The 23374-nt window shown below is 36.2% G+C and overlaps 1 protein-coding gene across 1 annotated transcript in view; it reads right to left on the bottom strand.

The window, feature by feature from the left end:
- DIAPH2 (diaphanous related formin 2) overlaps positions 1–23374 on the bottom strand; it is a 221794-nt gene that overhangs the window by 148567 nt on the left and 49853 nt on the right. The window lies entirely within an intron of this gene.

The following is a 23374-nucleotide window of genomic DNA, read 5'->3' as shown; positions in this document are numbered from 1 at the left end:
AATGATATTTCTATGTTTTAATCCACAAAATGTTATTTCCAGCTCCGGTTTATTATGAGCACTTTGAAAAAATACAGTGACTTGGTGCTACCTTGAAGCACATGAGTGCCCTCTGTTGAAATATTAATAACTCAAATACTATCTCAAGTTCTTTATCCAAAACAAATAAGGTAAATAATTTGAGACTTATCAGTGCAACATGGAAGTCACTTTTTACTTATTATTTACGTTTGCTTTCACTCTATCAGTCACAACATACTAAAAAAACAACTATATATTTTTAATTCATTTCAAATTTGAAAGGATCACTAGCCTTGTATTTAGGATTTACAATTATACAGAAAGTAACATGGTAGGGAAATATTTTAAACATACATTGATTTATTTGCATAATTTAACATACTTAATTTTCACATAATTTTCTTAAATATTAATTAAGCAAACCCATTAGCAAGAAATAATTTCCTTTTAAATATCACATAACACAGTTGGCACTGAAGGAATAAAAACTTAACATGCTTAACATTAATTAAACTTAATGAACATTAGGTCATTCAAAAAGTAACTGAAAAACTTGAAAGTCAAATCAAGAGGAAGTTTTAAGCAGACTTCTCTGAGCACTGTTTTGGCTTTTTGGGGGAATTTTGTTTGCTTGTTTGGGTTTTGTTTTTTTTTTTTGGTTGGTTGGATTTGTTTGCTTGCTTTTTGTTTGCTGTACTAATTTCATCAGCAAAAGTATCAACTATCTCCTAAGAAAATATGTCAATTTTTAGTGTGAAGAATAACATTTAAACCTCAGTTTCAACCTCTGGAAAAAAGGAAGGAGAGGGGAAATAGAACAAAGAAAAGTTATTTTTCTCCTTATTAACATTAGAGAAATCATCTGGCATAAAATAATTCTACTGAGTTTATATAGCACCTCAATAATTAGTTTACCTTGGGCACTCTCACACCATTAACTAAGCCAGTACAACATCCTCCCCTCAGCCCCAGCTACTTTAAAGAGTCTAAAGCAGACAAACCTAAACAGAAAAGTCAACTCAACAATGCAATGCTTGCTCTCACCTTGCCCTGCTATTATTCTACAGTCTTAACTACCTATGACCAGCTTGCTTTGTATCTGTATAAGGACAGAGCTACACAACAACTTGATAAAAGCCAAATAATACTTAAAATTCCCACCAGCACTGACCCTCTAACTATAATGAGCTATCCTTTAAAATCGTGAAGTGGCACTCTATGAAATCATCACACCCTTTTCACTAATTGCTCTCAGTTACACAAGGAAATAAAACCAGGTGCTCAACAAAAACAAAAATCACCCAGGAGTTAACAATTAGCTGTCCCATGAGAAGGCAATAAGCATTATGAGCTTTGTTATATGAACAGAAGCTACTGAAAAGCCTGTTGAGACAGGTGTGGGAAGTGATTCAAGAGAAAAGTGACTTGTCCCATACTTCATCTCTTTAAGAATTAAACCCTCCAGATTTCCACATATGATTGGGTCTTTATTATAAAGTGTTGAACAGTACACACCCTCACAGTTCTACCAGTTGTAAACATGCTAGAGACAAACCTGTTCTGTAACCAGCTAAGATAATACACACCTGTCTGTAATCATTTCAGTCCTGTGCTCACAAAATTTCAGAGGTAACAAAAAAAATAACTTTTTTTTTTTCCCTATAGTGTAATTCTCCATTCACTGCATACAACAAATGTGAACAAGAATTCAAGGACAGAGGTGCTACATGAGCCCAACCCAAAGCATGCATTAAGTTACTCAGTTACTACAGAATTAAAAAAGTGAAAGTGGTGGTGGAGGTTGTTATTAAGAATGCAATATTTTATAGAAAGAGATAGACAGAGGACAGGCACACTGCACATCTTGCAAACAGCCAGTTTTCACTATTATCCCTTCTCACCTGTCTCCAGGTTGCACTCCCCTACTGGCTGTGAAACTAGTAACAATACTTAGAACACAAAAGACCAAACATTCAAACGATTTGTTGAAAAACATGGCTACTCTTACCTGCTTAAGTGTGAAGGGCTGCAACATCACAACTTATAAGTAGTCAATTTTGTGAGTATTTAATGGATGGGTTAGGATTAAAGCTTTTCCATTTGGAAAAGAGCTGAGATACTCTCACTAAAGGCTATTATCTTTTCAAACATAAGATATCAAAGACTTAAAGTTAGCTTTATGCCAGTTCACCAAAAAAAAAAAAAAAAAAAAAAAAATGGAGAAACAGTAGAGCCAAATGCCTATATGACTGCATCAAAGTCACAATATGGTGTCAATACTAATCTTACCAATCTAAAGTCATAAGCAAAAAAATTACTAGAATTTCTCCAGCACAGTCTGGCCTGTGCTTGAGATGACATTAAGCATCAGAGCACTATCAAAAGCCTTCTCCCTCTTCTGTTAGTGGCTTTCACCTTCAGATCACAGAGTTCATTTTAGCAGGGACACAACTATGACAGGACCATGCTTTATAGAATTCTGAAAAATAAACAGAAGGCTACTTGATACATTTCAGAATCAATATATTACTGCTGCCCAACCTCACAACCCTTTGCTAGTACTGCCTTCACAACTGCCTGTTTAAAGACGAGACACGATTTTTTTGTTAGAAGCCACAGAACCAAAAGAAGAGATGAAAAAAAGGATTTTGTAGTGGTCATTATAGGTAGCTGAAAAAAGCAAGCTGAAAAATCCATCTGGAAGCTAAAGCATCTGTATTACTTCATACAGACCTTGGAGTTTAGCACTGCAGCACTTAGATACTGGTGCTAGCTTACATCTTCATTCAATATCAGCTTTTTTTTCAAACTGACAAGTCTTACAGAGGGTGCTTGGACATAGTGACAGTCATACATGGTCTCCATAACAAAAATGATCAGATTTTATGGAGAAAAAAAAAAAATGTGTAGCATAGGGGAAATTTCTTTAAGCAGAGTTATTGTGGTCTGAGAATAAGTTTGTCTCTCAAAGCACATGACAAGCTTTTTTCCACCTTAAAGCTTGATCTAAATTCAGCCTGCCAAATTCATGGCTCACCTCTTTCACTTCCCAGAACATACTCACTGATCAAGTTTATATATCAGTCTGCCACTGCATTAACAACCCTGGAACGATGGCAGAATCCCCAATAAATGGTTAAGCCCAACCAGATACTCTTAGCAAGTCAAATGTCCTAAAATGACACACTGCTTCTTCACAAGTTCTCAGTAACAGAGCCCAGAAGTCCAAGTACTTTGTCATCATGTGAAGGAAGCACATGTACTAGCAGAGAAGAGCTCATAGAATCATAGAATGGTGGGGGCGAGAAGGGATCTCTGGAGAACACCTAGAGAAACACCCCTGCCAAAGCAGGATTGCCTAGAGCAGGCCACACAGGAATGCATCCAGGCAGGTTTTGAAAGTCTGCAGAGAAGTAGACTCCATGTGCTCTCTGGGCAGCCTGGTCCAGTGCTCCATCACCCTCACAGTAAAGAAGGTTTTTCTGACATAGAGCTGCAACCTCCTGTGTTCCAGTTTGTACCCATTCTTCCTTGTCCTATCACTGGGCACGACATAAAGCGACTGGCTGATTCTTATTGACACTCATCCTTCAGACACTTACAAACACTGAGAAGATCCCCTTCCCAGTCTTGTCTTCTCCAGGCTAAACAGCCCCATGTCTCCAACCCTTCCTCATAAAGCAGATGTTCCAGTTCTTTAATCACCATTTGACTCTTTAGTACTTCCCCTTCTCTCCTGAACTGGAAAGCCCAGAACTGGACACAGTAGTCCAGACATCACATCACTAGGGCAGAGTAGAGGGGGAGAAGAACCTCCCTTGATTCAAAAGGGCCTGTCAGGATAATATCCTGTATTTCAGATCACCATGCCTGTGATAACAGACAATGCTAATGCACTTCTGTTGTGTTGATGCAAAGCATTTAAAAATCCCCCTGTCCTACATCTTTGTTTTGCTCCTTGAAAGTTAATCCTTTTTCACATTAAATTATGTGGATTAACATTTGGACTTACTTTGTGTGTGTATATATATATATGCTCAAATAAATAGGCACCATTTTTTATTTTAAGAAATGAAGAGAGTTTCAGCCTTTTTTTTTTTAAACAATTATTTCCCCATTCAGCTGGGAAGAAGCAGTAACACAATTAACAGTCACTGAAATGACAAAATACCCACTACTGCATTATTATCTCACATCACTTAAATCTATGGAATGTTTCAGCTGGGTTTACTTTTTTTCCCATTTACCTCAAGCAGAGAGGAGAAGGAAAGGGAAAGAGAGCCACTATGATAAAGCAAAAGGGGGCAAGATAGTTTCGTCATACACAGATGCCTTTTCAAATACAGATCTAAGCACCATCATTACATAACCTACTTTTTTTTTTTAATTTACATTAGAGTTCTATTTCGTTAGTAACAACATATTTGTTTATCAGTGTTAGAGGAAAAATCTGATGCAACCTGCTGCAAGGGATTGTTTTCTGATTATCTTACATTATGCAGCGCATGTGCAGCTTGTGTGTACCTTTAGTGATACCTTCAGCTGGGAACTAATTTAATCCCACAGAAAGTGCACTGCTTGAAACCCATTTAGGGTCTAAAGAAAAATGACAACACTAAACAAAACATTATATAAGTTTAAAGCACATTAAACAAGACTAATGATCATGGCAAAGGACATACACAAACACATGGAAATCCTTCAGAGATGTAATTAAGAAAAAAAATAATCAACCACCAGCTGAATCAGTACTTTTGTACTTCTGTAGCAAAAAAAGGAAGCAAGTATGGCTCTTGAAAATTACCATTCTACACCTATTTGTTAATTTAGCTGCTGAATGGCATTAGAAGTCATCATGATAAATGTGTAGAAATACACACAATTGTATTTAATGGTATTGGAGCTGTTAAAGAATTTTACTCTCAGATGAACTGTGCAGCTCACATTAAACCCTTTTCCTTTTCAAAATATGCAGTGAATAATTCTAAAAAAGAATTAACAATAAAAACTGCCAGTCATAAATACGAGGATGAAAATTAAAGGGTGATAAAAATGAGTGCATTGAATTACAGTGTGGAAAAAGCAGAGATTTAAGTGAACTTTAGCCTACCTGAACCTGAGCCTTAATCTCCAATTGCTGTCAAGTCTGTACCCACAGTGAACAAACATTATATTGTCATGGGAAATAAGTGAGTAATTCCATGTTATTTTCATCTGGCAAGTGAATTTGCAATTGCATTTATTAGTATTTGGCAGCAAAGGTAAATGCATGAAATTAATTACTTTATTATTCCCTTTACCTCAAAGACGACCTATGGTTAGTATAGGAATATAGAAGAAAAAAATTAAGTGTGTATGCAGTTGCAAGGAACATAAACCACACATGCAGAAGTGTGCTTGAAGAGCTGAAACTATTATTACACTGAGTTCGTTATGAACAACTCCCATGCGCTATAACTTCATAGAGAAACCAAGTGAGCTGGGAATGTCATAGAAAGATTAGAAGATATTTTGTAGCCCAAAAATTCAGTAAGTTCTCTTGCAACATAATAAAACCTCCTGAAGCCTGACTAAATTAATGATATTGGGAAGCTCCGGATAGTTTTATGTTTGTGTCACTTCTAAGGGAGGCAAGCCAAACATAATGTAGTCTCAAATTTGCACTTATTCTCTTCCCTCACTAATAAATTCAGTCTTTCCATTTGTCTAACCACATATTTTTCACGCTCAAATGTAACAGGGCAGCAGTTCAGACAAGACAGCCCTAGTCAGCATAAGCTTCCACCAACCAGTTGTTTCAGTAAAGTATATGAAAAACAATCAACTTCTTGTTCCAGGCAGCAGAACGAACTCTGGCAAGTTCATTCAATCCAGCAGCCAGCTATGCAAATTACTTGTTGATTGTCAAGAGGCACAAATGTGTCCAGAAGCATCCTGGACAACAGGAGCTCTGAAAAGGGCAACAAGTCAGAAAACAACAGTGCAAGCCAAATGGATCAGTGACCAATGAGAACATATTCCCTATCCAATCCTAAAACCACTGAAACCAGAGAATGTTCAACGGATGCCAGACGACAGACTCTGGGAGATGCCATGGTTCACACAGCTGAAACCACAACTTCTCTTCTGGACACACATATCATGCAATTTGTGAACTGCATGAACCAAGATTGAAGTGGCCTGGTATCCAAATTCATTCATAGTCTTCACACTGTTATCTGGTCTTTAACTATGACAAATAGCAAATGTTTTCCCCAAGTATCTAGAGATAAATGCAAGAGCAGTAAGAAATGCTAGCTATGGCCTCTGGTCAACTGAATCAGCAGCTGTGTGATCTCATGTAAATTCCCAGTACCACCTGGCATTTTTCAGTTCACTTAAAACCACTCTGTTATCAATGCTGTCACTCTGTGCAATCAGAAGAGCTAAATACCTGGTACAGCACATCAGAAAAGGAAAAAAAATTACAAAGAAAAGAGAAACTGATCTGAAAGTGAAACTCAGCTTGAGCTCTTAGGGTAAAAAAACGTATAAATCTGACAGAGGAAAAAATTAAAACACATACAAAATTACAAGAGGTTCCATATTTTTTTGCCTAATTAATGTAATCAAGCTGAAGGAAGTGACATCAACCCAACCAATTATGCTCTATGGAAGAAAAAAGAAACAAAATTGTAACTTAGTTTAACAAATTAGTTTTGTCAAAAAACAGCACAGGACCTCTCAGCCCATTATTTGTCCATATAATGCAATCAATTGTTAATTTATTTGACTCCTCACATCTCATGACTACATGAAATATTTCTTTTGCTATGAAAAAAGGCCCTCAAATAGATGTAAACTAGTCCAGTTTTCAAGTGCTTTTTGAAAACCTGCATCAGGAACTTGTGCAGTAAAGCTCTACAGTTAAAGGGTACTTCGTTACTCCATACTGCAGTTACTTTCAGCTTTCTATCAACAGCTTGAAATGATCTCTGGACCACAACAGTTTATTTAAAAACAAAATCACCACCAAACAATTGATTTGAACCCCTTCTATTTACCCTGCTAAAGACCACTTGTGGCAGTTTAGGCTGGGTGCCCCCTGCCACTGCCGCATGAGATACACCTCTGGTGTCCTGGGTGCCCACCCACAGGGGTGGACACAGGAGACGACGTATTTCTACCCATAAATCCTGCACCCTATAAGGCCATCTGCAGAGTCATTCTCTTCCTCTTTCTTCCCTCTCTGCTCCCACGGGAGATGTCCTCTCTTATCGGGTAATGCCGGGGGAGTATCCTCAAGGCCTCTTAGGCCTGTCTAGGCCTAATGCCAGGAGGAGAATGGAGGGGGGGGCAGTCTCAGACCTGGCCAGCCTGAGACTTGCCTAGCAGCGGGAGGGGGAAGAAGGAGCCCTGGGGGGTTTGGGTTTACCCTCAGGTGGGAAGAAGGGAAGGATTGGGAAGCTTTTGGGAATTCTGTGAGGGGTTCTGTACGCTTTGGGATACTCTTTCTCACTATGCTTTGTAGCTTGTAGTTCTCTGTAGCTTCACCAATTGCTTTTCCATTTAAACTTTCCATCACTCTCCAATCCGTTTGTGTGAGTCTCATTCTTTTGTCCCTTTCGGGGCAAGAGACGATCTGTCTGGCCCCAAACCAGCACACCACTACAAAAGATGCAGCTTTTGCTGAAAGACAATAAGCAAGCATCAACAACTGATCGCGTACAATCACAGAAATACATGCAAGCATTACTTCCGACCACCAGAAATCAAGTAACAGCAGACAATGCTTCAACTGAAAACATCTCCCATGGGCCTACTTCCCTGAGTTGTAAAATAAAAGTAACAGCCTCTTCCATGAACTCTTCTCTCACATTCCCTCCATAAATGTTTATATGGAAAAAAGCCTCAGGATTGTCCACTCCATTTTCCCCTTCAGCACTGCCCTTGCTTCAACATCTGCTACGTGAAGATGCTGGGTTCTACTCCAAAGAGATCCTTATCCTTGGTGGGTTTTGCTGGGCACCAAGACACTCTGTGTCTTCTCTGCCCACATATTAGTGTTTGACTACTGACTGAAAAAAAGATCAGCCAATGTATTTAGAAGTAAGGTAGTAAATTTATGTGGGTCAGAGAAGACATTTCTCTACAAAAACAAAATGCTGGCTATAACAGTGTTTCTAATTCAGTGTCCCAGTTGTGTTTTTCCTCTGATATCAGGTTATCATCACCTCAAAATTGTGAAAGAGATGTGACTACATCCCAGATTCTGCCCTAACTGGTAAACCTGTTATCTATCCAACTTTCAAAAGCACCAAGACTCAGCCAAAAAAAAAAATTCAAAGGAAAACAAAATTACAAAAAAGCTACCATATTTGATCAAGATTTTAATACATCAATTTTCTATTATTACCATGACAAGTCTAGCAAACAAAAATATTTTAAATTAATAGTTTAGCTACTGTTCCTTTTGATTCAGCTTGTGAAAGGCACATCTTTCCCAACAAACTTATGGACATTACATTTTCCAAAGGAATTTTAGAAATAAATAAGGTAAGAAAAAAAGATTCCAAGATCAAAAAATCCCATTATACAGTCAAGTTAAATAGATAACAGTGTTACATGGAACAGACTAAAACTTGACTGAAAAAGCAGAGCTACACTGATTTCTTCTTTCACTGTGATATTTGACATACAAAGCTCCTGACTAAATATTTAAACACTAAGTAAAGCACACATTTCCAAATGCACACTTCAGTATCCTCTATCTTTCTGGATATTTCTCTATCACCAAGATACACACATGCATAACAAATTGTTTCACTATACATATCTAAATCATAAACCCCTGAAATTTTTTACCATCTTCTACACCTACTGTAGTTTTTCAGGTGTCATGTGGTACATCCTGCTTATACACTTTGACCTACACAGTAAAATACACAACATTAAATTTCTATTGACTTAGTACTTATAAAACTTAATTTTATGTTTAGTAAAAGGAATTCTATTCTCCTACTAATTTAGACTTACAAAAAAAAAAAAAAGGCAATTAGTTGCTATTTATTGATTTATTAAACCAGCAGGACTCAAAAGTATGATTTCCTAAGCATCAGGTCCACAGCATAACTTCACAGGGGAAAAGAATGATTAAAAAAGAAAAAAAAATAATTGGGATATCATCTGTCCTAATACATTCCATTAATTTCTACAACCAGTAAGCAGTGCCCTGTGAAACTAACTGGTAACCACAGCTTTGATAGTTGATAAATATGAACAAGGATAAAAGTTGCAAGATGTTTAGAAATTAAGTCTTCCATCAACACATGCCTGAAATTGTTGTCTTCTGGACAAGTTAGCTACACCAAATACACTTTTCAATCTAACCATTCTCTACAGTGAGGGCAGTGAGACACTGGAACATGTTGCCTAGGGAGGCTGTGAATGACAAGTTAGATGAGGTTCAAGACCAGGCTGAATGAAGCCTTGAACAATCCGGTCCAATGGAAGGTGTCCCTGCTCATGGCAGAGGGGTTGGCACTAGATGATTTTTAAGGTCCTTCCAACCCAAACCATTCTATGAATTTGAGGGTACAAATATTTTTGCTACATGTCTGTCACAAGAATAAAGGCTATTACAATCTTGACATTCGAACTACTTAGAATTTTAACCAGGCACATTAGAGAAGAGTGAGTCGTCTGGAAGAGGAACTGCCACACCACACATTGTCACAGGGAAGATGTATTGCATCTTTCCACATTACAATCATTCTGACTAATGATCGTTCTAACTAAGGTCATCTCAATAGAGATTCAATACACTGTGACCGTGAAACATTTCCAGAATACCAATGTAAGACTCTGAAAAACAAACAGCAATTGAGACATTAAATGATTCTGTGCTAAGACAACCAAAACAGTGGGATTACTCCTCCAATAACTGGGTAGATCAAGTAATATTTTTTTAGATAACAGCCATCATTCAATGATGTATTACTGTTTGTCTTCTGTGTATCAGGTACAATTTTGATCTCCCTCTCTGTCGGCTTATATTTACTTACTCTGTATTTTCTAAGTTAGTCATTCATGAGACTTGCAATGACAGAATGAAAAGAAGCAAAAAACAATGAGGACTGCCGAGCAACAGGTCTGAAACATTTGAAAACTGTGCATTTGTTTGAACTACAGAGAAGATCAGTATCACCAGTTATGAACAATAAAAGATGGTGAGCTCACTGAAGACAAAAAAGACAATGAAAACTGTGCTGGGTATAAAGATGTGAGCTTCTGTCTTGGGAAAAAACTGTCAACTATTGAGAGCTAGCAGGTATCATCTAGTTTATTTTAAGTTCATGAAGCAACACATTTAACACTTATTAATTAGCAGATACACTGTTGCCTAAGGAATGGATGTCAGTCACCTGCTGAAGACAAAAACTTGGGTTCAACCAGCCTGAAGGCAACCCTACATGGTTCCTACTACCTTCTCACAAATTTACCTTGAAAAACCTTTTGTAGGAACTAAGTTTGTTGAGAACACAGAAATGCCCACTGAGTACATGTGCAATGATTATCTGCCTTCAGGAGGTAAAAGATAAATTACTTCCACACTACAAGATTAGTCTCTGGGGACCTACCTGAGTACTAAATTAAGCCACTTGTGCTGTGGTAGACTAAAAATAGTGTCTCACCTTCACCAATACAGTCAGGTTTCACTATTCACCTCAGCACATTTTAAACATATATTCATACACAATCCATAGTATATTCTAAACTTAGCAGATACAACCTATGATCTGCTTACCTTTATGCTACCAACATAAGCAAAATTTAGCTAAAAAGATGCATAAAGAAGGCATCATCTCAGTGCAAATGATCTAAATGTCTCAAATGCAAGAGCAATAATATAAATAAACAACACAATAAATACCAAAAGGAAAATCTCAAAACTTATTCCCCACATATTACTCTTTAGAAGATGCAATTTATAGGTAATTCCATGTTGACTTATAAAAATCAGTCAGTTTACCAGGAAGACTTCTCACTTTTAGAAAGCCTTTCAGCCAAAAATTACTCTCATCTTGTCACATTGGAAATTATTCTGTAATTATCTTCTAGAATAATTATATTCCCACCTTACAGAACAGAAAAGGTATCTGAAAGAATGAAGTTTCAGTTTCTCACAACTGAACAAGACACACAACACTTAGAGAAGACATAAACCAATTTCAACTTTACATCCTTTAGAGATCATTAACAAGTAATTCAACAGCTCAACAAAATAATCAACTTTTTATCTGTGTTAATGCCTATTTTCCATTTCTCATTGAATTTGGAAACTTCGTTATCATGGCTGTTAACTTCTAATCCTTTAGATAGTTTTGTAATGTACCTTTCTCTGAAGAATGTTAAGCCATTTAGATAACACATCTATCCCTTACTCTATGTACATACAGCAGAAGCTCTTGCAGCGGCCAATATTCTGTTCAAAGCATCTCTTAATAGCATTACAGTTGAAACTATCAATCAGATAAAAGTTACAGTCTCAAAAGCAGATGAAGAATATTTACTCAGTTTTGGTCAGAAATAAAGGAAGGTAAATCAGTTTTGCACATAAAGCTAACAAGCATGGAAAGAGGACTATTTTTGTAAACACAAGGTAACTGGAGGTCAGCACAGCGTTTAAGTAGAAGTAGATCACAAATTGAACCACATTTCATCAGTTTACACTTCTACAGGAAAAATATTAAAAAATTGTATTTTGTACAAAAGAAATTTTAGAGAAAGTACATTTAGGAGGCAATGTAGCATGTACTAGCAATAGCTCTGCTAAAAGATAGAGGGGACATCTCTTTAATACAGACTTAAAAGAATTATTTTACAAGCAAAGCCATAAATTTTGCTTAGAACTACGTCTCTGTTTATGCTGGGGTTTTACTTATTTAAACAAATACACTGTTATTCCTGGAACTCTGCTGGAAGCTTTCAGGATAATAAACTACAGGTGCATAGTCTCCTTAATAGTCAGCACAAACTTTCCTGCTAAGTACTTGATTGTTTTCCCTCCTTTCTCCTAGACTGTTGGGGGATTTTTTGAGGTTTGGTTTGTTTTTTTCCCTTCTACCTTCACTTGGGGCACAAATCCACATCCAAGTGCCTGAAGAATCAGCTTTCTAGCATGAATTAACCAGGGAGCTTCTTTTACCAATACTGAGAAAAAAAATCCAGAGAACAGCTACAAATAACACAAAAGTCATTATTTTAAACCCCTCCAGCACAGACCTAAAAGTGAAAAGTGATTGACCTCCAATCCTTTATCACCATATTATTTATATATAAATATAAATACTTACACATGAAAGATAAGCCCCACTTTATGAGAAATTCCACAACAGATAATCTTAACAGTTCATTTAACAAAAAACTACTGTAAAATCCATGGACCTGGCTACTGAATGATGTTCTCAGTAACTAGCTTCAAATTAAATAACCTTTTTTAGCATCTAACTTAAATTCCCTTGTAAAAAAAAAAATGAAGTTGCAAAAAACAATATGTGAAAAATAGTGTCTTTTGGGGGTTACTCTTTTGGGCTTGACACTAGAGAAAGCATTCTTTCCAGCAGGATCTTTTTACCTATTCATGCAGAATGTATTTTATTCAATAATACAGATTTTTACTTGTTTAAAAAACAAAGTGACACCTACTTTTTATTTTCCTGAATTTTTTTTAATCAAAATCATGAAAAAACCCCTCTCTGTAAGAACATCATAGATCAAGACTACTTCCTGAATGCATTCATGTTTCATGCTAATTAGTCTTTGTACACAATCTCTTTCCCTAGTGTGCATGGTACATGTGTCTCTGTCCTCAACCGCTCGTTAAATGTGCTATGGTTTATTTGAGCACTGCATCACGAAGACTGGAATAGACATCTCAGAATACAAAACTGCCTTTCTTCCTCTGCTTGATTTCATAAAGCTGGCTACTACCAAAAACTCTATTTCTCTTTGAAAAACAAGGCATAGGGTAGCTACAAGCTGTAGTAACTACTAACAGAGTCGCCACACAGTAGGCTGGAATTCCAAACTTGTTGAATTTATGTATGTGAGTAAAATATTTGCCTCTGTGTGTGACAAGTAGCAATCCTTACTCTTTTGTAATGGGGACTTCTGAGGCATCAAACTTAGGGAAAAAAAAAAAAAAAAACAAATAATGCCTTTGAAAATTTATGTCCCCTTGACTTCTCTTCATAGTAAGAATTGACTCTTGCACTTTTCCTCTTCAAGATATTTATTTTTAAATTCTAACAACCTGGGTCTAACAGCTTTATATGTGAATTATGTAAGTTAACACATAAAAATTAAGACATTGTATCTAAGACAGCTCAGTCACAACACTGTTAAACACACATGAGAGCGCTTTTCAGACAGTACTTGGCTGTTCACACTTCATTATTTTTTTCTAAGCCTTTCACACAAAACTTCACTCTACGAATTCACCACAACCTCAACACCAATGACACTTGCTGAAAAATCACTTCTTCACTTCTCCAAACTCAGATTTTTATGAATGAAATACAAGAGATTCACTGACTTACTACATTTATAGAATTACCAAGCAATTCCCAAAGTTTACTGAAGGAATACTAACAAATACCTACAATTACTCAAGGAGCAAAACTATCATCCTTTACTTGAGAAAACTACGGAAGTAAACCTGTCATATTTAAGAAAAACTATGACAGCCTTACCTTGAATTCTACTGCTAAAGCTTTTTGACAAAATTACTAATTTAAAGTTGCAGTAAAGCTGAGCAGCAAAGACTTTTTTTGTTAATACTCTTCAGAAACACTTTTGAGTTTCAGATTTGTTAAGCAAATGATGGTCTTACAGCAAGCATATACACGTGGCATCCTCTATCATCAGTTTCACATTTAGCACTAACAAAAGCAGACTGTCAGCATGTATCTGTAGAAGAAAAACAGGAAGAAACTACCAGGGTTTCTTACTTTGTATCCCTGTGCCTGGAGCCTCCAGCAGGGAAGACAAAGTAGTCTCAGTGACTTTTTTGTTACAGTGGTTTTTAGATACAAATTCAGGTGTGGGTATGTAGCTTCTGAGCTACTTCTAGCAGATTAAGTAGTATAATTACTAGCAAGTCCTACCAGCAGTATATCTCTTCACATAATATGGTTTTTCAAAGGAAGACAAATACTCTTTGTGACTGAATGTTACAAATTACCTTCCACAGAGAAAAGGAATGATTTAACTTATTGAAATCTAAGTGTGCTAAAACGTTATTTGAAATGAAATATAAAAACCTAGAACTTAAAAAAAATATTGCCTCCTAATTGGAAGGTTTTGCTTGGTTTGGCCCCTTTGGAATGCTATTCTCATTTTAGTCCTTTTGTACTGTGAAGAATGGAAAGGGTACTGATGCTCCTGAAATAAAAGACACACACTCCCTTCAACAGAAGCAGGTGCTGTCCAACAGCTACCAATTGCACAGTGGCTTCCTCATAAGAAAACATTTACACAAGAACATAAATACAATTCTTGGGAGGCCTCATTTGTGATTCTCCTGAACAATAGTCCAGCTGCAGTAAAACTATATGCATCTTTCCTAAGGTCAGTTTGGACACCATGCTTCCCTGGGTAACTATTGAAAATTTATAAATAAAGTGTAACTATTAAGGAGTCAACTTCTGCAGTTAAGACCCTGTACCTGATGGAAAACAGAACACAATGGACAAATATGCCTTCTCCCCCACCTCCCACACCCCTTTTCTTTTTTCTCTTGATATTCTGAACACAGCAAGACTGGGTATTGTTATCTGGTACAAACTGCCCCTGACATGTCTGGGCAGGAAAGCTTTATTTCAACTAGTTCATAGAAACATTTTTTTTCCTATCCCAAGAAGTGCATTCTGATGCATTTACTGTGATTTTCATTTAAATACTTCTACTATCGTCTAAATTCTTTTTAAATGCATATAAAAACACAGAGACAGACGGACATAAATCTATGCATCAGCTTGCTTAAAATGTGCAAAGCTTTTTCCAAACCCCAAGTTTGACTGCATATATGCAGTTGGGAAGAAAAGGAAAAGAGAAAAAAAACGGTGAACTAACAACTCACTCTCTCTTTTTTTATGGTACTGGAATTTATTCTGCTGTTGAAAACGAACAACAATTTCAAATACATTGCAAGATGAAAACAAATCAGCCTGCTTCACTTCTACGTGAGGCTGAGATATAAAGACTGATTACCTAAGGAAGCAATCTAACTAAATTAATTTCCTGTAAGACACACAAATATTTGGTGACCCTACACTGTGAAGCAGCATCTGCCTTTGGTTTGGATTCATACAATTCTGAAAAGGAGAGGGCTAGGAGGTAAAGGAAACAAACATCACATCCCTGAGTTAATCAGAAGACCAAGGGAGCCACCTGCAGTTTGCAATCCAGAAACAAATACATTATGAGGTTTTCTATACTCAAGCAATACATACTGCGGAGCTAGTACAACGTATCTGTGCTTAATTCTAGAGATTTCTGCATTAAACTGAAGCTTGCTTGTACAAATACTGATGTGCAACAGGAATTTGGAACAAAACACAGTCTGTTTAAGATATGATCTCTAATTAATTTGATCTGGGCTTTTTAACATATCAATTTCATATCCATTTTTAGAAGTACTAACTCCTTTTCCTTTTCTTTGTAAGTACCAAATGTAAAGGAATTCAGTTTTCCTTCAAGTTTCATGGAGCACCAACCTCATTCTTTGGCTGCTACTTATCTCTTTACTAAGAAACGGCTGAAAAGCAAGATAAACAAAACTTTTTTTCTCCCCAGTGAAACTATTTCATCCTATCAAGCAAAAAGTAAGGGCTGATGAAGAATTCTGCATATTTCATATTGCCATTTGTCAGTCAAGAGTAACAGTGAATATAAGCTTTATAACATTGAGAGGAACACTGCACAGAGGTAGAATCAATCTCAAAATATTTACATCATTTCAAAGGCAGAAAAAACACTTTCAAACTGCACTTAATACTTACGAACTTCATTATTTTAATAAGAAAGTTTGAAGATAAAATATTCATGCTGAACAAAGAATGAACATTATCTGCTTCAGCAGAGGGGGTTAAAAATAATAAACTTCACGTAAAAAGGACATACCTGTGAACTTAGGGGGGTGGGGGGCAAGGAAAAAGAACAGAAGTCAGCTGAATGAACAGTATCTACTGACTTAATTAAAACTATCCTGTCTTTGCTTCTCCATATCCTCAAAATCTGGCCTGCAAAACAGCATACTATCCTTTAAGAATGAGTGGTTCCACAGAGGAAAACAAATTACACGCTCTGTTCTTCAGATTATTGAAAATCACACTGCTTTACATCAGATGTAGAACACAAAAAGACATAGCTTTAAAATGTCCTTTCTGACTAGATGATTTGTTCGTCAGTTCTACATTCCTTTTTTGCATAAAAGTACTTTGCACAACCGAAATGAGAAGGCATAACAAGGTTTAAAACCAGAAACTAATGTGAACATTCAGTGGATCAATGAGCAGCAGCAGAAGGGCCTCTAAAAAAGCTCACTGAAGACCACACCAGGTATTGCACGTCTGAACAGAACATGAACACTTTCTGCACAATGGTAATGAGTAAGACTACACTATTTACTTGCACATGAACGTAACAGAATGAATACCCTAGTGGTATGAACCAAACGTGTTCAAACTGTTCAGAAGCACAGTTTTAATTGAAGTCTAATAAAAATATACTAAGGACATTGCACCTTCCTGGTTTACATGATCCAGTTTGTTCAATGCACATGAAGAAACTAAATACAAACAGCTATGTCTTTCACAGTGTTGTGCTACAGAACATATAGAATTATTCTGCTTGGGGAAAGCAAAATAATTTCAAATACTGAAACAGGTAAAAGTTGTTGAAATTTTCTGGCATGTTTCCTTAACAACAGAAAAATACAAAATTTAGGTTTTAATGAGGTGTTCCTGTGGATGCTGCAAGAAAGGGAAAATAAAAGCTGAAGTGGGTGGGAATAGCAGCCCACCTACATTCTGGCCTTTAATTCACTACTCCAAGAACGTTGACATTTAGACCTCAAATGCCATGCATTCACTGAAAGTAGGTGGCAATCAAAAGACTACCACAGCTTAAGCTTTAATAATTCACTTTAATTAGAATGTAGTCATCCAAACACTTGAAGGCAGGGAAGAATAGCGTACAGAAATTTTAACAGAACTGAAGGAAGACTTGACAAACTGCCCCAATCAAATACAAACAGAAGGCACCAGTTAACACACAACTAAATTGTTCATGTCTTTTAAATAATATTTTATTAGCAAGCTGAAACATCTCCAAGAAGGCTTAAAAGAAGAAAAACCTCTTCTGTAGGAACACAGAAATTGCGGTGAAGAACTTAAGATGCTAATGACTTGTTGCAAGACCTTTAGACCTTTGCTCGTCAGGGGTCATTGGATGGGTAAGCATAACAACAGAAAAAAGAAGGGGTGGATCATAGGAAGTTTGTGCCTGAGTGTTAGAATCAGTGTAACTGCAATAATGATGTTTGTTGTAGTTTGATTAGGTTTAACACTTCATTGAAGTACAAGTAAGTTTTGACTCTCCATGAAAGGTTTGTATGCTTTTTGTTGATGGAAGCATGGAGTGCACCACCTGCAAATATCTATCATACCACTGCTGTAGCAGCCAGTATTGCACCTTCTTTTACAGGCAGTCCCCTCACTACTTCTGAGAAATTTGGGAAGTGCGTTTATCTTGTAATGTCCATAGTAAACTAATTTGGATAAGCATTATTATCTGCTTACATTTCTGCAGAATGTATAGTTTCCTGAACTGTTTATAGTCTAACATTTATAGCCTAAAATAAAAACTATTTATCATCTCCAAATAAGCATTACTAATAAAGTTGACAAAAGTGGATCTTGATATCATCGCTGTACTTAGCGTTACTTAAGCGTCGTCTTTTTCCCACCCTCATTGTGTCATATGTTGTCCTCTGAAGCAACATTGTCTCCCTGGACTGTTCTTCAGCTTTTTTTGGTATGTTTGCTATGCTGCTGCTTCAATTTTCCCCACAAACTTTTCATACTACTTTCAGTTCCCCATTTCAACACTCTTGCTCCTTAACCAGCAAAAGAAGTTTAGGTACTAAAGTTCCTATCAGTGACTCAAAACATGAAGAAGCTCAAACTAAACTTTAATTAATTTTTCATGATTCCTAACATTTTAGATTGAACTGAAGATGAGGCCTAACAGTTCTTCACAGTGGGAAATACAAAAAGGGCAGTCACCTAAGTCTACATATTGTCACTACAAGACTCTATTAAAATAAGCTATTATATATAATGTCTATATTATTACAATATATTTTGTTCATGTTTTGGTCAATTACAGTCTATATGCAAGTTTGCATTTTCTCTTGTCCTTTCTCACTCAAACTCCCATAATATGACAAACGCAACTCAGATATTAAAACCCCACTTCAATTTTGAAAACATAACAGAATGATTGTCAAATTGTACTTTAAAAGTCTAATCATAAAGAAGGAACAGAACCCTGATTGAGAAGTTTTCCCTTGAGGTAAGTTGGATGGATAATGAATTCTGTACTGGAACAATCCCAGTAGTTACAGACTATTATGTACTAATTACTACCTTTACAGATCTACTGTACACATAATTAATTTCTTCAGAGTACCACTATCATCCCTGACTGGCAAAACACACAACCTAAATTACAAGAGCCAGAAATTAACATGATCCTTTAGGGAGAAGGCATTAACTTGCTTCATAGTGTTTTGCAATTAGACTATCAATCAAACAGTGAAAGTGATTTTGATAGCAACAGGCCTGATATATGGAGTATTGGCACAGCATTACAAAGGTACCTGAGACTCCAAGCATATGATTCATCAGAACTTTTCTGTAGAGCCATAACATATTTCAGTCCTTGACTTCTACCAGCTAGAAGACACTTCACCATACAGTTATACATCTGTTTAATTTTTCTTTTTTTTTAATTAAGCACCAGGAGATTTTTAAGGAGATTTTGAGATCATAGCACCACAGGCATCACACTGCTGATGGCATATTCTCTTTCCTTGCATCAGCAGCCAAAGATAAAATTTGATGTCAGTTAAGAGATAATATCAATTTTTTCTAGAAAAAGAATGTTCTAAATGCATAGCATAATAAGACCTGTTTAAATTATTTCAAAGATTTGCCATAAAGCAGGTGCTTGCACAGAACACTCATGTTTTAAACACTTCATTTGAATTGTTGGGGTTTTTTAAAGACATTCTACAGAAAAATAAACAAATACACCCCCAACCTCACGAAAAAGCAATAGCCTAAGCTTCCAGAGACATATAACCAGGCTGTATTCATATATTGAGCATAAATTCTTGTTCAACTTCATTACAATATTGCCCTCACCAGAAAATGACTGTTATGCATTTAAGAAAAAACGTGTAGATTTTTTTTTAGTTATAGAATTTTTGTAGTGGGAACATCTAAAGACATCAACAAGAAGGCATTTTTAGCTGACCACAAACCTCTGCTTCACTGTGCATTAAAAGAAATTGATGAGTTAAGATTACATAGTAGATTCATAAGCACAAGATGCATTTATCTGAGTACATGCATCTCCCCTCATCAGTTAAGAAATACTATATGAATCAGCTAAAGCGGATTGTTCACTGAGCTTATTTCACATTTCGTTTATACTCCATAAACTGGGAAGAAGGCTTTTTTTGAAAGAAGATAGTGATGTGATGACACAAAGCTTAATTTTGATCACAGACATTTTAGAAAGGAAAAACTTCACTATATAAAGGTTATCCTACTTGTTAAAAAAAAAAAAAAAACAAACTTGTCTGAAGAGAATTTTGCTTGCAGGTGAGATTTAACTGTTTAAAAAAAAAGGAAAGAAAGAAAATATGGTTGAGCTAACAATACCTCAATAGAACTCCTTCCTCTTGCTATTTACATATCAAAATACAAATCAGTCCATGATAAGGTTATTTTGCAAACCAAATACTACTGAGTCAGAAGTTATGACTGCAAAAGGATGATGTATGTTTTCACCATCTTTAACTTAGAAGCAACACATGATTCACAAAATAAAATTGTGGATACCAGATGCTCCCTTAGTATTAGTCAGGTCAAAAGAACACAAGTAACAGGTTGGAAATTAATACCATCTTTATTCTTCTGTGCAGCTACACAAGGAAATATGCCTCTGTTTGTGCCACTGCCACCCACAATGCAGTACCTGTCCTACACCTTAACACAGCCCAACTCATTAAGGACCATGCCAGTTGCCCATTTTCTAGTGTGACTGATGATTTGAATATAACTAATGACATTCTAACTACATATTCATGGGGGCATCAGTATTAAATATCTAATGTTACAGCACCAAGTAAAGATTTGACCTTATGGATTCTTTTTAAAAAGAAATTATGATCTAAGTATATTTGAAATAAAATTATTTCACCAGTTTGGGATCATTTTTGCTCGATCCTGGTGCTCTGTAATTAAACATTCTTATGTTTTACAAGAAGGTAACTCAATGAATGCAATAATTTGTTAACAGATGAAAACTGTGCTTTACAAGTGTCGTCTTAGGACTTCCCCCTGCTCTCTTTACTCTTGGTCTCCAAAAGCAGTATTTCCTTCCAGCTTTGGCTGCCTTCCTTGGAAATACAGGGTGCTCAGGCAGCCAGGCAGCACATATTTTAGTGACAACCAACATTAAGTTATTATTATAGTCTCCTAAAGCAAAACTATGTTAAATATGGAAAAGCCCTGAAGATTCATTTGCATTGTGCCAGAGAATCATAAATAGAATTCAGATGCTTAATCAAATGAGAGTGCTGCAACCTATAAGGAATTATGAATTTTTAAGAACTATGCATACTATCATTCGCTTTACTTCAGTAACTATTCCCACTGGCATTCCAAAATGCCATGAAATAAAAAATAGTGAACACTAAGTCATCACAATTGCTTTTGGCAATTGTCAGTTCTCTTCTACTCATCCATTTATTTGTTTTACATGCTGACTGTGCTCTTGAGAGAATACAAGATGCATTTCTGTTTGTCTTTCTATAATATATTGGAAGACCACATCAGGAAATCAGACTAAAGCAGAAGAGAAATTTGATCCTGGATTGTGCTTGAAGTAAGTATTCTGGGGATTAATGAGCTGCCTGTGGCTGTTCAGGGAAAAGGTGAGGAAGAACCATGAACAACATTTCATGCTTCCCTTTTCACAAAGCAGTTGCAGAAAAAATGTTGCCTGTGGACAGCAAATATTTGAGTCTATGTTGCAAGTAAATGCTCTGAGACTCTTGCTGAACTCCATTTGGTTGGGGTTTTTTTAAGCAAAACTTGTACTCAAAGACAGACAATAATGACTTTCTCTATTAGTCTGTCAAATAAGATTTTACTATCCTAGGTAATATTCAGTATCATTTTTAACAGTCTTCACATCCTTTGTTATGGCATGTTATTTTCTACAACCATTAACTGAGAACAACATAAGGGAGAACAAGAAAAATATCTGCAAGGCTATCACCACAGCAAGCTATTTGGAGAATTTCTGTTGTTTGTAGGTTTAGGACTGTGCCACTGTATCAACAAGAATTTCTTCTCATATGAAACCAACGGCTATGTCAAAATTTCAAGAGAGTTTTTCAACATTTTTAATGAAGAAGCTTCTCAGGAATTCAGAAACATTTCTTTGTATTTCTGTTGAAAGAATTCAGCTCAATGCAGAAGCTTTCATAAAGAACAGTCTCATTCCTTTCTAAGTGTTAGTTGCTGCCAGGGGTTCTTTCCCTTAAAGGTTTTTCCTGTCTTGCCATCACACTATAAAACCAGTAACAAACTCCGTATCATTTTCATCTCACAGCAATGCTATGAACCAAGAATCCATCAAATGGTACATGATGCTTTTATATTACTGTGTGTAATATCTGAACATTTAGAGCAGAAAGTGGAAAGCATTGTAAAAGCAGAATACTAATGGCTCAAATTCAGCAACTACTGAAAAGCGTATGAGCATTGAGCAAAAAAAAAAAAAAAAGTGTATTTATATCTTATGGAAAACACAGCTATGAGTACTCTTTGAAGAGACTTCAAAAGAGCACAGAAAAAGACATATTCACAAATAACTCAAGAAATCTACCCAAGAAATGGTTCAGAAAAGTTATGGTGCTACTAGAGACCTTCCTTAACCTGAGTTAGCTTTCCAAACACCACATTAGTATAAATTGCAGTTTCTTATTCCTGAAATTGAGGCAACAGCCAAGATATCACAAAACTCTATGCAACACAACTTAATTTTGAAGCAATAAAATTCTCAAGAAATTGATAGAAGTGATAGCATTCTAGTGGTTTAAATTAAACCAGAAGACTCCCTACGGTTAAAACACTAAGATTCATACAAATTTCTAATTCACAAAGAAATTGAAGTAAAAAAAAAAACTAGCAGCACAAAAATGCTTACAGTCTGTACACATATTCACTTGAAAATATTGAGTGTTTGCTTCTTCACATTTGGCCTATGAACATCTGACTCCATCCGCCTTCATGAACTGCACATCCCTAGGTATTCTAACTGGTTGATAAATGGACAAAAGACTTGCAGCTATATCTACCACTTCCTGGACTCTAATTTGTTGGGCTTCAGTACATTATTATTGAACCATACTTAAACAGTATTTGCTTCTTTTCAGTGCCTAAAACAAATGACTGGCAAATAGCTGCATATACTGATCAACTGACCATTAACCATGGATAATAACGAAAAGACTTGAAGAGTTTGTGTTCAGCTTCAGAAGTAATCAAAGACCATTTGGAAGCCACAACGATTCAAGGAGATTATTAAAGTATCAAAGCCATAACCAATATTCAGTTGTTAATAACTACATTCCCAACTCAAGGTATAAATATTATCATGTGTCCTACTGAAGGAATTAAGTGTTTGAGAAACTAATGATTTCTTGTCAGCTAAAACCAATAACAGAAGAGCTATTTCCATGACATACTGAGCAGCCTGAGTTACACCTTGCAAAGCTCCAACAGTTTTTATTCTCACTATATTGTTCTCTTCAGTAGCCAAACAGACCCATTTCACACTGTGTTCCAAGAAAAATGGGGAGACTATCTGATGCTTTCCCAAGGCATTATGCAAACACTTTCAAGAGAGTGCACTCACACGTTCAACCCTTTGAAAGCTAACTTACATCATTCACTCCTGACAATAACAATGCAGTTTAACTGCATGTAACTTGTTGGGGGAGAAGGTT

Source organism: Indicator indicator, chromosome 17 (genome assembly GCF_027791375.1).
Source record: "Indicator indicator isolate 239-I01 chromosome 17, UM_Iind_1.1, whole genome shotgun sequence".
Taxonomy (NCBI): domain Eukaryota; kingdom Metazoa; phylum Chordata; class Aves; order Piciformes; family Indicatoridae; genus Indicator; species Indicator indicator.
The sequence above is the reverse complement of the archived record's forward strand: the minus strand, read 5'-3'. Positions and strand labels throughout refer to the sequence as shown.